Source organism: Anopheles stephensi, chromosome X (genome assembly GCF_013141755.1).
Source record: "Anopheles stephensi strain Indian chromosome X, UCI_ANSTEP_V1.0, whole genome shotgun sequence".
Lineage (NCBI taxonomy): Eukaryota > Metazoa > Arthropoda > Insecta > Diptera > Culicidae > Anopheles > Anopheles stephensi.
In genome coordinates this window covers 22,330,840-22,344,621 of record NC_050201.1, presented here as the reverse complement: position 1 = coordinate 22,344,621, position 13,782 = coordinate 22,330,840, and the positions used below count along the sequence as shown (strand labels likewise).

At 42.0% G+C, this 13,782-nt stretch overlaps 1 long non-coding RNA gene across 2 annotated transcripts; it reads left to right on the top strand.

The window, feature by feature from the left end:
- Positions 1-669: 669 nt before the first annotated feature.
- On the top strand, positions 670-12,974 carry LOC118515017. Of its 2 annotated transcripts, XR_004906946.1 has the most exons (6): positions 670-3,668; positions 3,746-3,773; positions 3,851-4,182; positions 4,245-4,519; positions 4,634-4,782; positions 6,717-12,974. It is a non-coding gene; the product is annotated as an uncharacterized LOC118515017 (long non-coding RNA). The 2 variants fall into 2 exon arrangements; XR_004906947.1 differs by lacking the exon at positions 6,717-12,974 and having other exon boundaries at positions 671-3,668; positions 4,245-4,551; positions 4,634-4,923.
- Positions 12,975-13,782: the final 808 nt, after the last annotated feature.

Here is a 13,782-nt window from a genome sequence, read left to right as displayed (position 1 = left end):
ACTTCACATCCACCATACCAAATCTACCGATAACATCACACATTGAGAGACGCCAACCGACGCCATCGACTAGTGTCACTACGCCATCACAGCGAAATCCACAGCCATGGCTCGATGGTCGACAAACGTCGCTTGATCCGTTTCAGATGAGCTGGGAGGAAGTAGCAGTGATGGATTCCGATATCCTGCACCGAGAAAACGATCTCCAGATACAGATAGTAAAACTAAAGTCGGAGAGGCTTCAAGGAAGTGTTTTGCAGTTGAACGCGTAGCGAGTTTATAGCGATGCCTTCGATCGTGCCGAGAGTCAACGTGGGCACACAAGGACGACGTCAAACCCAGCAGATTTGCCTCAGCAATGTCTGATGGATTCAACACGCATCCTCAGCTCTCAGCCCACACATCGAACGCTTCCGACGTGGAAGCAGAGTCAAATATACTGCCTGCGTTAAGACGGAGGCAGATGTAGATCGCGAAAACAGTGGGGTGTAGACGGTTGCAGATCTATACACCATCAACTGTTACACGATAAGGGACGAAACCGAACCAGTACTACGGCCTCGCCTGCGCCAATACCCACTGACGACGCGTGTACACCAGCAAGGAAGGTTATTGTATACACCCATTCGTCCACTAGCGGAGGAGTCTTATTGCAATACGTACCTGTGGTTGTATTTGGCGACAATAAGGCCGTGGAGACGTACGCGTTTTTTTATATTGGTTCAACGGGAACGTCCATTGAAGAGAGTTTGATCGGGGAACTAGGTCTTAAAGCGACACCGCATCCGTTGTGCATCAGAGGGACCGGTGAGACTGAAAAGGATGAAAGTCGTTCAGTAAAGGTAGCATTACAAATAGCCAGCGTCGACAACACGATGAGGAAATTTACGCTTACAAAGGTACACACTCTGCAATGCCTCTCGTTACCTTCACAATCGTTCTCAGTAGATGCTACGTCTAGAAAGTATCTGGAAGGTCTAAAGTTGCGATCTTATTCCGACGTGATACCGCGAATTCTCATCGGCATTGATAATTGTCAGCTAATGCGTCCATTTGCGTTCGTGGAGGGAAAGAAACAGGAGCCAGCCGCCATCAAAACCCGCTTAGGTTGGATCGCCTTCGGACCGTATCCCCGTGGATCCTTGCGGCAAGACGCAAATACTTAGGGCAATTCCCACATATTCTCACATGAACCAGACAATCTACAAAAAAAGGTATTTCACAACCAATTCGCTAGGTGAGGCCAAAACGCCAGGAAACATACCCTCAAAAACGATGAACGAGAATTACCGGAAGAGGTTCGAATAATCGAAGCGAAAGGTGGCTTCGAAATCCGTAATCGGATGGATACGTTGCAACAGGGGACCCGAACGGACAAGCGTGCGATTTTGTCCACGGGCGCCTCGACTGGGGGTTTCTAGGAATGTCGTGGCGCGTTAGTGATCGCGGTGCAAAGTTCATCGGTGCGACCGATGTCGTCAACTCCCAGCCACTGACGAAGGCACCCATCAAAACCTGCCCTTACGCCGAACCATTTCTATGGAATTCCGAACGAAGATCATCCGATGGAAGCGTTCGACGGCAGAGACGTGATGCTGAAAATGAAATCGAAGGCTTTACAGGTGCTAACAGAAAACTTCCGGGTAAAGTGGGTTGCGGATTATATACTCACCTTAACGCGATGAGACAAGTGCAGCAGACTAGACAGGCGAAAACACAAACGGGGTGGGCTTATTAGTGCGGCTAACCACATAACATAGATGTTACACTTACTTACACCATTGGTTGAGGAGGAAAATTTTCATAGGGAAAACCAACCAAAGCACTAAGATAGCAGAACCGGGCAATCACGATGAAAACACGCGAAAACAGCCGGATGTATACACATTCACACAATGTATGCATACGCTGGGGGGAAGAATGTCAAATTAATTTGACCCAACCGGCTTCGTAGTACCGCGCGTTTCCAGTAGGCTGCGTCACTAGCGCCAAAATAAAAAATAAGGGAAAAAGGGGCCGAAGCGAGGATTAACAAAACATCCCGGGAACAACCACAAGCGGTAATTAAGAAAAAAAAAGCAGAGAAACGCATTTGGATTTGATTTGGAAAAGGCATTTGAAAGATTTAATCGTAAATACCTTTACAAAATCATGAACGCTATAGGATTTCGAGAATTATCATTGAACTTAAAACTTAAACATCGAACTTAAAAATACATACCCCCGCGCCACAAATTATGCTTAAACGACTGGAAAACAGAATGTCCATATAGTTTCGGAGCTTCATTGGTTTGATCACTAGATGGCGTCCTCTCGTTATCCCTGAGTCAAAGAGTCCATATAAAAATTCAAGTTTCTGAGCTTCAGAGGTTTCCTCTCTACATCGCGTCCTTTCGATATCCCAGAGACATAATTTCGATGCAAAAAAAAAAAAATGAAAGTTTCAGTGCTTCAGTGATGCGCTCAGTAGATGGCGCTTTTTCACTATCGAAAAGTTATATGATCGAGATTGTTTCTCCTATCCTCCGCACACAGGCATATTTGCAAGAAGCAAACCTCTTGGCGTGAATGCTTTTTTTTTTCGTTCATATTGAGGTATGCGAATGTGGGCATGCACGATCATGCACGCGCTCGCTCTTTGTTGTGCGTGCTTGCGTAATGGGTGACTGCGCGCGTCGATCCTTCGCACATGTGTGTGCGTGCGAGTGTGTGCGCGAGTTTGAGCCTTTGCGTGTTTCTGCATGTATGTTTTTTGGTGTGTCCTTGAAACATGTTTCCGATCGCACACGCATGAAAAAAAGAACTTTTTCGCAATTCCCATAACAACGGAGGTTTTGAGAAAGAGATCTACATTATGCATAAATCTCTTTTAACAACGGTAGGAAGAGATTTCTGAACACTATCACGTTTTGTTTCGCACTATTTGTTACGCCCGTATCATTCGACGTATCGCACGGCATCACAGATCTAGTTGTAACGCTTCGAGTTAGCGAACGGGTGTTTCTCGAACAAATCTACAACTTAATCCATAGAACATAAAAGTATCTCTCCCCTTCCACTCATTTCAAAGGTTCTTGAGCAAAGTCCAAAGTTAAGAGAAATAGAAAAGAGCAGAAAGCAAGGGGTATCGAAAGCGTAAAAAACGGTGAAAGCATTGTTGCGTAGCTTTTTCGCTTCTATGACGAGCTTGTAAGCTCTTATCTTTTTCACAAACCTGAAAGCTCAGTCTTATATCCCCTGCTAAATGTGGTCATTTTACTTCCCGTTTAGACTCAAGCTTTAGTCTAAATGACCCCGTTCAGAAGTCGTTCAAGCAATTTGTGGCGCTTGGGACGAACAAATTTCGGCAGGCGGGGGCCTTCTCAAGTCTATTTCCTTAACGGTTCGAAATTTATTACCGCTCATTCCTCTTAACCCTCCCTTCGGCCCCTTTTTTTTCCTTATTTAAATATTTTTGCGCTAGTGGCGCAGCCTACTGGAAACGCGCGGTACTACGAAGCCGGTTGGGTCAAATTAATTTGACATTCTTCCCCCCAGCGCATGAATACATTGTGTGAATGTGTATACATCCGGCTGTTTTCGCGTGTTTTCATCGTGATTGCCCGGTTCTGCTATCTTAGTGCTTTGGTTGGTTTTCCCTATGAAAATTTTCCTCCTCAACCAATGGTGTAAGTAAGTGTAACATCTATGTTATGTGGTTAGCCGCACTAATAAGCCCACCCCGTTTGTGTTTTCGCCTGTCTAGTCTGCTGCACTTGTCTCATCGCGTTAAGGTGAGTATATAATCCGCAACCCACTTTACCCGGAAGTTTTCTGTTAGCACCTGTAAAGCCTTCGATTTCATTGTCAGCATCACGTCTCTGCCGTCGAACGCTTCCATCGGATGATCTTCGTTCGGAATTCCATAGAAATGGTTCGGCGTAAGGGCAGGTTTTGATGGGTGCCTTCGTCAGTGGCTGGGAGTTGACGACATCGGTCGCACCGATGAACTTTGCACCGCGATCACTAACGCGCCACGACATTCCTAGAAACCCCCAGTCGAGGCGCCCGTGGACAAAATCGCACGCTTGTCCGTTCGGGTCCCCTGTTGCAACGTATCCATCCGATTACGGATTTCGAAGCCACCTTTCGCTTCGATGATTCGAACCTCTTCCGGTAATTCTCGTTCATCGTTTTTTGAGGGTATGTTTCCTGGCGTTTTGGCCTCACCTAGCGAATTGGTTGTGAAATACCTTTTTTTGTAGATTGTCTGGTTCATGTGAGAATATGTGGGAATTGCCCTAAGTATTTGCGTCTTGCCGCAAGGATCCACGGGGATACGGTCCGAAGGCGATCCAACCTAAGCGGGTTTTGATGGCGGCTGGCTCCTGTTTCTTTCCCTCCACGAACGCAAATGGACGCATTAGCTGACAATTATCGATGCCGATGAGAATTCGCGGTATCACGTCGGAATAAGATCGCAACTTTAGACCTTCCAGATACTTTCTAGACGTAGCATCTGCTGAGAACGATTGTGAAGGTAACGAGAGGCATTGCGGAGTGTGTATCTTTGTAAGCGTAAATTTCCTCATCGTGTTGTCGACGCTGGCTATTTGTAATGCTACCTTTACTGAACGACTTTCATCCTTTTCAGTCTCACCGGTCCCTCTGATGCACAACGGATGCGGTGTCGCTTTAAGACCCAGTTCCCCGATCAAACTCTCTTCAATGGACGTTCCCGTTGAACCAATATAAGAAACGCGTACGTCTCCACGGCCTTATTGTCGCCAAATACAACCACAGGTACGTATTGCAATAAGACTCCTCCGCTAGTGGACGAATGGGTGTATACAATAACCTTCCTTGCTGGTGTACACGCGTCGTCAGTGGGTATTGGCGCAGGCGAGGCCGGAGTACTGGTTCGGTTATCGTGTAACAGTTGATGGTGTATAGATCTGCAACCGTCTACACCCCACTGTTTTCGCGATCTACATCTGCCTCCGTCTTAACGCAGGCAGTATATTTGTCTCTGCTTCCACGTCGGAAGCGTTCGATGTGTGGGCTGAGAGCTGAGGATGCGTGTTGAATCCATCAGACATTGCTGAGGCAAATCTGCTGGGTTTGACGTCGTCCTTGTGTGCCCACGTTGACTCTCGGCACGATCGAAGGCATCGCTATAAACTCGCTACGCGTTCAACTGCAAAACACTTCCTTGAAGCCTCTCCGACTTTAGTTTTACTATCTGTATCTGGAGATCGTTTTCTCGGTGCAGGATATCGGAATCCATCATTGCTACTTCCTCCCAGCTCATCTGAAACGGATCAAGCGACGTTTGTCGACCATCGAGCCATGGCTGTGGATTTCGCTGTGATGGCGTAGTGACACTAGTCGATGGCGTCGGTTGGCGTCTGTCAATGTGTGATGTTATCGGTAGATTTGGTATGGTGGATGTGAAGTTGATTGGTGCGGCATTCGTCAGCGTAATCGGTGTCGCGAGTGTGGAAGAGTGTCCCGTTCTTACGTCGTCTTCGCGAGTCGCGCTAACCGTGGTTGCTGGGGCCGGGGTTGACCCCATTTGACCCCGGGTCGGTGGTGTGTGTCGCGAACGATTGCGGCGCTTGGCGTGGATTTCTACCCATACTGCTGGGATCTGCAGTAGGCAGATCTACCTGTTCCAGCCTGGTCCACCTGGAAATTGACTGCGTCGCGTATCTTCAATGGTGATGTGTTCGCTTCCCGTTCCGACGCTAGGCCTTCGCGATTTAGAATCGCTCACAAATGACACTTAGCATCTTACGGTACGAGAATTCACTCCTAGCGATCGCTTATTATGGACCACGACCGTACTATCCGCGCGCGTAAACGAATTCGAGTGACATATGTGATTCGGAATCACAAACGGACTGTCCGGAATTTGTTCCGCATGATACTTCGGTTATGGTTACGACACTTAGCTGCGGTGTTGTCCTAGTGTTCTTACGCGACGTACGTGTGTGCGTGGGATTACGTTTTCGCTACCGTTACATTTATTGAGCAGAGTGCAGAAACAGCGTCTAGCTTCGGTGGCTGGCAGAACTCAACTGAACTTTTATTCTAGCTCAAGGTATTTACAGGACGGGTGTATACATACAGATTTATAGCAATGGATTATAGTACACAGGGTTGAATTGATATCTCAACACTCCCCCTCAATTCAACATTTCTAATAATCCTAAGTTCATCCTTTGTTTTATGAAACTGTGTTTAGGTAATCCTTTCGTCATTATGTCAGCCTGTTGTTCGGTTGATGCTATGTACTTTAAAATAATCCTTCCACTTTTTATCTTATCTCTTACAAAGAAATGTTTTACATTCACATGCTTCAACCGTCCTAAATTACGCTCATCTTCGGCTATGCGTATTGTAGATTGATTATCCTCATAGTAAGGAACTGGATCACCAATTTTATATCCTAAATCCCCAAGCAATCGTTCTAACCATGTTCCGTGACATACAGCATTCGTGAGGGAAATCAATTCAGCTTCTGTAGAAGATAATGCTATGGTTGATTGCTTTCTTGTTAGCCAACTAACAGTTGCTCCAAATACTTTGAATATGTATCCTGATAGCGATTTCCTGTCAATCTTATTACTAGCCCAGTCTGCATCAGCGAATGCTCTTAAAATTTCGTTTTCATTGTTTCCATCGTACGTCAATTTCAAATTCAGTGTTCCTTTAATGTATAACACTCTTTTCAGATGCACCCAATGTTCTTCATTTGGACAGCTTTGGAACTGACTAAAGTAAATTGTAGCCGCGCAAAGATCGGGACGTGACGTCAATGCAACATACATAAGACAACCCATTAATTCCCGATAAGGTTTATCGATTCGCTTGTTTTCTATGCCCTTTTCTAAATTCAACTGACAATCGATCGGAGTCGCTACAGGTTTGCATTCACTCATATTGAACCTCAATAGCAAATTTCTAAGAAAATTTTCCTGATTGATATATAGCAGTCTCTTTTCCTTGCATCGCTTTATATCCATTCCTAGGAAATTTTTAACTTCTCCGCTATCGGTCATTTTGAATCTTTCAGAAAAAATATTCTTTACGGCTTTGATTGATTCTAGATTTTCTCCAACAATGAGTAAATCATCAACATACAAGATTATGAATATTCTTTTTGTATCATTTCCTCTTGTATACAGGCAAGGATCGTTGTCACTAGGCAAGAAATTTAAACTTTGAACAAATTCATTGAATTTTCTATTCCAAGCTCTAGAAGCCTGTTTTAGTCCGTATAAAGATTTGTTTAAACGACAGACAAGATCTCTTCCCAAATCAAAACCTTCTGGTTGTTCCATGTAAATTTCCTCGTTTATTTCGCCATTCAGAAACGCTGTACATACATCCATTTGATGGATATGCCATTTGTTATAATTTGCTATTGCAAATACCGTTCTGATTGTATCTAGCTTTGCGACTGGGGAATAGGTATCCGAATAATCAAAACCCTGTCTCTGAGAAAAACCTCGAGCCACTAAACGTGCTTTATATCGAACTAGCTCATTTTCTCTTTTGAATTTGAAAACCCATTTACATGAAATCGGTTTTCTACCTTTTGGTAATTCTACCAACGACCACGTGTTGTTCGTTTCAAGCGAGTTCATTTCGTCTTGGATCGCTACTTTCCATTTATCCCAATCAGTCCTGTTTTTAGCTTCTTTTAGAGATCGCGGAAAATCAGATCGACGCACCGTTGTCTCAGTTTCCACTCGTCCGCCCGATAAATCATTCGCTTCTTCTTCGTTGCACGACCGAAAACTCTCGTCTGCATTACCAGTTTCAGATGTTACACCTGATTCGTCATTACGTTCATCACGGTCATCCTCTTCGTTGTCAGAAATGTTCTGAAAAATTTCAACTGGTAATCTATTTACTGAGTTTGATGTCACCTTTGATTCTGTTGTTCTCGGATGTTCATCAAAAATGACGTCTCGTGCCACGACTATTTTTCTAAGCATCGGGTTCCATATACGGTAGCCACAGTGACTGTAGCCGACGAAAACTCCTTTCCAGGATTTTTCGTCCAGTTTTCTGCGACACTCCTTCGGAATATGCACGTGTACCGTGGAGCCAAATACACGCAAGTTACGGACGTCAGGTTTGGCTCCTTCCCATATTTCGTACGGCGTCTTCTCATTGTTACTCGCACTGGAAGGGCTGCGATTAGTCAGATATGCTACTGACTGTACTGCGGGTCCCCTAAACTTTTTACCGATACCACTATTATGCAACATGGAACGAGCCTTTTCTACTAGTGTTCGATTCATACGCTCACTCACGCCATTTTGTTCCGGTGTGTACGGTACCGTCCATTCGACTTGGATTCCTTTCGCTGAACAAAAAATCAAGAAATCTTTGTCTCTATATTCTCCGCCGTTGTCGCATCGGATTCTTGATATTCTTTTACCGAACTTCGCACTTACCATGGCTTCGTATTCTTGAAAATATTTATTCATTTAACTTTTCCTTTCCATAAGAAAAACCATCGTGAAACGGCTCCAATCATCGATAAAGGTTACAAAATAGTTCGCACCGCTATTGTCCTCTGGGCTGATTGGACCACATACGCCAGAATGTATTAACTCGACCACACGACTTGATCGTTTTTCTTCTCGCGAATTGAAAGACTTTCGAGTTTGCTTTCCTTTGTTACAGGCTTCACACACAATATTATCATTCCCGAGGCTTCTTTTATCCGACACTTCCAAACCGCGAACCATATTGCTTTTCAATAGTTTTTCCAAATTTTTAGCACTCAGATGGCCATACCGATAATGCCATAGTTCCAGGTTTCGTGGAATCTGTCCGCAAGAATAATACGCCTCATGTGTGTTCGCATCGTTGAAATTCAACCAATACAATTTCCCGCACAATTCACCTTTCACTATCTGTTTTCCACGTTTATTCAATATTTTAACACACTCGTTATCGAATACCACTTCAAATCCAGCATTTGTTATCTTCCGTATGGATAACAAATTTGTAGGAGCTTCCGGTACATACAAAACGTTCTTAAGTGTAACTGGAATTTTGTCATTACCCACACTTTCAAACACTATATCCCCTTCATAATAAGCGGTAATAAATTGGTTCTCTTTGGCGACGGAAATTTGAACATGCTTGTTCAATTCCCTCAACACACTGAACACGTTTTTATTATTCGATATGTGTTCCGAAGAACCAGAGTCAACTACCCACGTTCCACCAGCATTCAAGGGAAACCTTTCATTGTTTAGAAAGCATGCACCACGCGTATTGTCATCATCACCAAGATAAGCGTTGGACTTCTTAGGAAACTTCTTTTTCATTTTGTTCCTTTCTGGGCACATATTCGCCTTATGTCCGTCCTTCTTACACGCGTAACATTTTACCACTCTTTGCTGTTGAGGTTTACGCTGCCATCCTTTTGCACTGGAAAAAGCAGCTGGTTCCGATTTTGAAATGTTCACCGAATTGTTTTGCTGTTTCACTTCTTCGTCCAAAAGTCGACTTTTTACGAATTCTATAGTCAAACTACTCTCCGACATTGTTACCAGCGCCGTAACGAGCGTAGCATAAGACAAGTTCAACGTAAGAAGGAGATGAAAGATCACATCGTCATTATCCATTCTACCTCCGGTCGCCCGGTAATCGCGCATTAAACTATCAAATACCAGAAAATGCTCTCGTAGAGGACCACTTTCGTGTTTCAAAGCTAGGAGCTTTTTCTTTTCGAGGATAAGCTTTTTCTCTCGTATATGTTCAAAAGTGTGTCCCACATTTCCTTTGGAGTTAGTTTGTCACGCACATATTCTAATTGAGAGTCCGCAATACGAGAAATCAACAAAAGCTTGCATTTCTTATCACTCTTGCTAAGCTGTTCTCCTTCTTTTCTTTCCTTTGTAAGGCAGTCCATAAGTCCTCTTTCCTCAAGCAGAATCATCATTTGATATTTCCAGGAGGCAAAGTTAGTGCCGTCCATCATCGGCAACAACATCACTTTTTCTTCCTCCATTTCAAAACCAGTTTTCACTGCACTACCGTTAAGCAAACACTTCACAATAGAAGCCGGTTTTCTATATTCGCAGTACTGATTTCTTCGGGTCTGGGCCCATAACCTATTGAGCAGAGTGCAGAAACAGCGTCTAGCTTCGGTGGCTGGCAGAACTCAACTGAACTTTTATTCTAGCTCAAGGTATTTACAGGACGGGTGTATACATACAGATTTATAGTAATGGATTATAGTACACAGGGTTGAATTGATATCTCAACAACATTTAAAAATGTGCTTGCCATCGTTCAGTTCCACTAGAAGAGAGGTTCAACATTTGGACCATCTAAAGCTTTTCCGTCGTCAAAAGCAATTTGGAAGCACCCGTAAGGACCTTTAAATTTCTGCTCTTGTTGGTTTTCGTGGTATTTCCGAAAAATCCATCTTGAAGGTTTTGTCACTTCCCGACATTTTCCTCAAGACAAGCACTGCCCACAAAGACTAACTGTTAGTTTTTGGAAAGCACGTTTGGTTTTTTGTCGTTTCTCTCGACCCTGATATACAGTCATTTACTGTACTATACGAGCACCTGTTGTTTTTGAATAAAATAAGAACAGAATTGGTCTTATTTTACAATAATATTTACATTAATAGGTCGCTATGAACATCCTGACGGGTATCCTTCTATTTAGTGTTTACGCTGTATTTTTCTACTGAATTTAATTAATTTGAAGAAAATAAGTCATATTTTTATGAAGACCAGCTGGTAGAGGAAGGTCACTTAAGCTGCCTTCATGATAGGAATCATCCCATACATTATTTGAATCTACTTAATCTATCTTACGTACCTGTCGTGATTGCCGCCTGCAATTACGCTTTTATTCATCTGAAACATTTTAGCACTTTTTTAAATATATATATTTATTTGTGTTTGTTTTGCTCGCATTTACGTTCGAAGCACCGTTCTCTTCAACGTCTGTCCAAAAACTGCCAACTTTTTGCTTTCTTTTCTCTCTTGTCTGCGTTCTTTCTCTGTTTTCTCTTGTCTGCGTTCTTTCTCTGTTCTCTCCTGTTTCGCCGAGATTCTCCTAACTCTCTTGAAACAAGAACGTCCGTACTTCTAGTAGGCTTTTTATTTGCCTTTATTTTATCCCTACTCTTATTTGCCCTTTTAGGTTGGTAACGTCCTTCTTTATATATTTTTAATCTACTCCTAATTATTCTATTCTCTACATTTTTTTTTTTATTAAACTACACTTCTAATCTCTACAGTTTGTTCTATTCTTCTTCTTCTTCTTCTTCGCTATATGAGAGAGGAATACATATCCTCCTATGTTTAGTGGCAGAACCATCTCTACATAATCAGAGGTTTGCCTCTCTCTTGTTTGTCTTTGACTTCCCTGAGTCATATCGACGTATTAATATTACGATTAATTCGGAATTTGGGTTTGCGTTTTGTTTTTTGTTGTTGTTTCTCTAGAATTCGATCTTGTTTTGCTTTACGTACTTCGCTATTTGTTTGATCATCGTTCCATCCCTATCATTCCAGTGTGCCATAAAATCTTCAGTAGTTGAACCTAGCGGTGGGTCGAATCTTTGACATTCGAATATTAAATGTGTAGCTGTTTCTGGTACATTACACACATTGCAGTTTGGGTTATCAGATAGTTTCATTACATGTAACCAATATTTTGCTAAATCATGGCCTGTTAAGATTCTATTGCCCCTCCTTATTTCGTTTGCAGTTAAGTCGATTTAATGATGCCACGGTTTACTTGTAAATTCTTGTTGATATTGTTTGAATTTTTTACCTTTTTCTTCGCATTGTTCTTTGTACCACTTTTTTGTGTCTTCTAGCATTTTGTTTTTTGCTACTATTAAGGTATCTTCTAATCTTAAACTTATTTTTTATGCGAGTTTCTGATTTAATGCCTTCTTTGGCTAGTTCATCGGCTTTTTCGTTACCTGGGATACCCACATGTCCAGGGATCCATCTGATTTCTGCTTTAGTTTGCTTACAGTACTTTAATATGTTGTGCAGTGGTTTTTCTATGTGTGAGTCTTTTTGTGCTCTTGTGATAATTTGGCATGCTGCCTGACTGTCTGTATATAGTATTGGATTTTTTATTTTTGTGTCGTGAGCTATTTTAAGGGCTTTTTCTATTGCTGATAATTCGATAGATGTTGTTGAAGTTAAATTTTCTAAACGATATTTGTAGGTGTGAGTCTTGTCGAGAGATGTGATGAAAATTCCTATGCCTGCTCCTTCTACCGATCTACTACCGTCTGTGAAGATTATTGTGTTTGTTTTTTGGGCCTGCTCGATTTCGTTTATATATTCTACTTTCATGATTTTTTGATCGTGAGGATTCTTTTTTGACAGCCTCTGATCGAGTTTAGTGCGTATTTTTATCTCCTCCTGTACTTTGTTTAAGGTTATATCAGCCATTTGTTTTATGGTCTCTTTGTTTTCCGTGTATAATATTTCTAGGTAGTTTTTCTTCCGTTTTTTTCTGGTGCGATTCCTCTCAAATTGTTTTTTATGTATGGGTGAATATAGGATTGTTTTAAAGAGCTCTTTCGTAGCTAGGTATTTAGTTCTGTAGCCTAGGGGTATTTCTGCATTTATGGCGTAAAGTGTGTTGATCGGGGTAGTTTTTGTGCAACCTGATACCTTTCTGATAGATTGTGCGACTATTGGGTTCATTGTGTTCAAATGTTGTTTTTTACCATTTCCTAGAATGGATGCTCCATACTCGAGTGTTCTTTTTACTATTGTTCTATGTACCGCGATCGTTTTCTTTGGGTTAAGATTATTTTTGAAGTTGCAAATGTGTTTCATTACATTAAATTTGGTGCGGGCTTTGTCTTTTTGTACTTCTATTTCTTTACGGAATGTTAGCCTACTGTCCATCCATATGCCTAAATATTTGTATGTCTCTACCCTTTCAATAATTTTTTCCTCTATTCCAATCTGTATGTCTTTTGTTTCAGATTCTGTGAGCCAAATTTTGGTTTTTTGTGTGTTAATGTGCAATGTAATGTGTAATTTTTTTGCTGTCTCAACAAATGAGTTCAGTGCCTCTTGTAGTTTATGTTCTAATTCTTCTGGTGAATTGCCTGATTGTATGATTGCAAAATCGTCCGCGTATTGTATGATTTCTATGTCATTCTTGTTTTTGTTGTTGTGAAATGATCGTGTGTATATGTTAAACAGAGTAGGGGATAGAACATCTCCTTGCGGGAGCCCATCTGATACCAACTTCCGAATCATGTCTCCTTCAGCTTCTATCTCTAATGTTCGATTGTTCAGGAAGCTTGCAACCCATCTTGTTATATCAGTAGAGATATGGGTTTCCTTTAAAATTTCTATCAGTATGTCCGTCTTGACGTTGTTGTATGCATTTGTTAGATCCACAAAAACGACTGCCGTAAATTTCTTTTTTCTTTTGTTATGAGAAATTTGGTTCAATAGGAGACTAATGCATTGATTCGTGGTTCGTTTTTTTCCTAAAGCCGAACGAAGCATCCGGGATTATGTTATTTTGAGCGATTTGTTTGTCTAGTTTGCGTAATACTGCCGTGTTTGCAATTTTTGTTATTGTTGGTATCATGGCTATTGGTCTGTAATTGTTGATTACATTTAGATCTTTGTGTGGTTTCGGGATCGCTATTATTTTTATATGCTTGTACCGTTTTTTTAACCTTCCTACCTTCCACATTTCATTGATTTCGTCTATAAACTTATTCGTCGCAACAGTATTGAGGCCTTTTAGTATTTCATA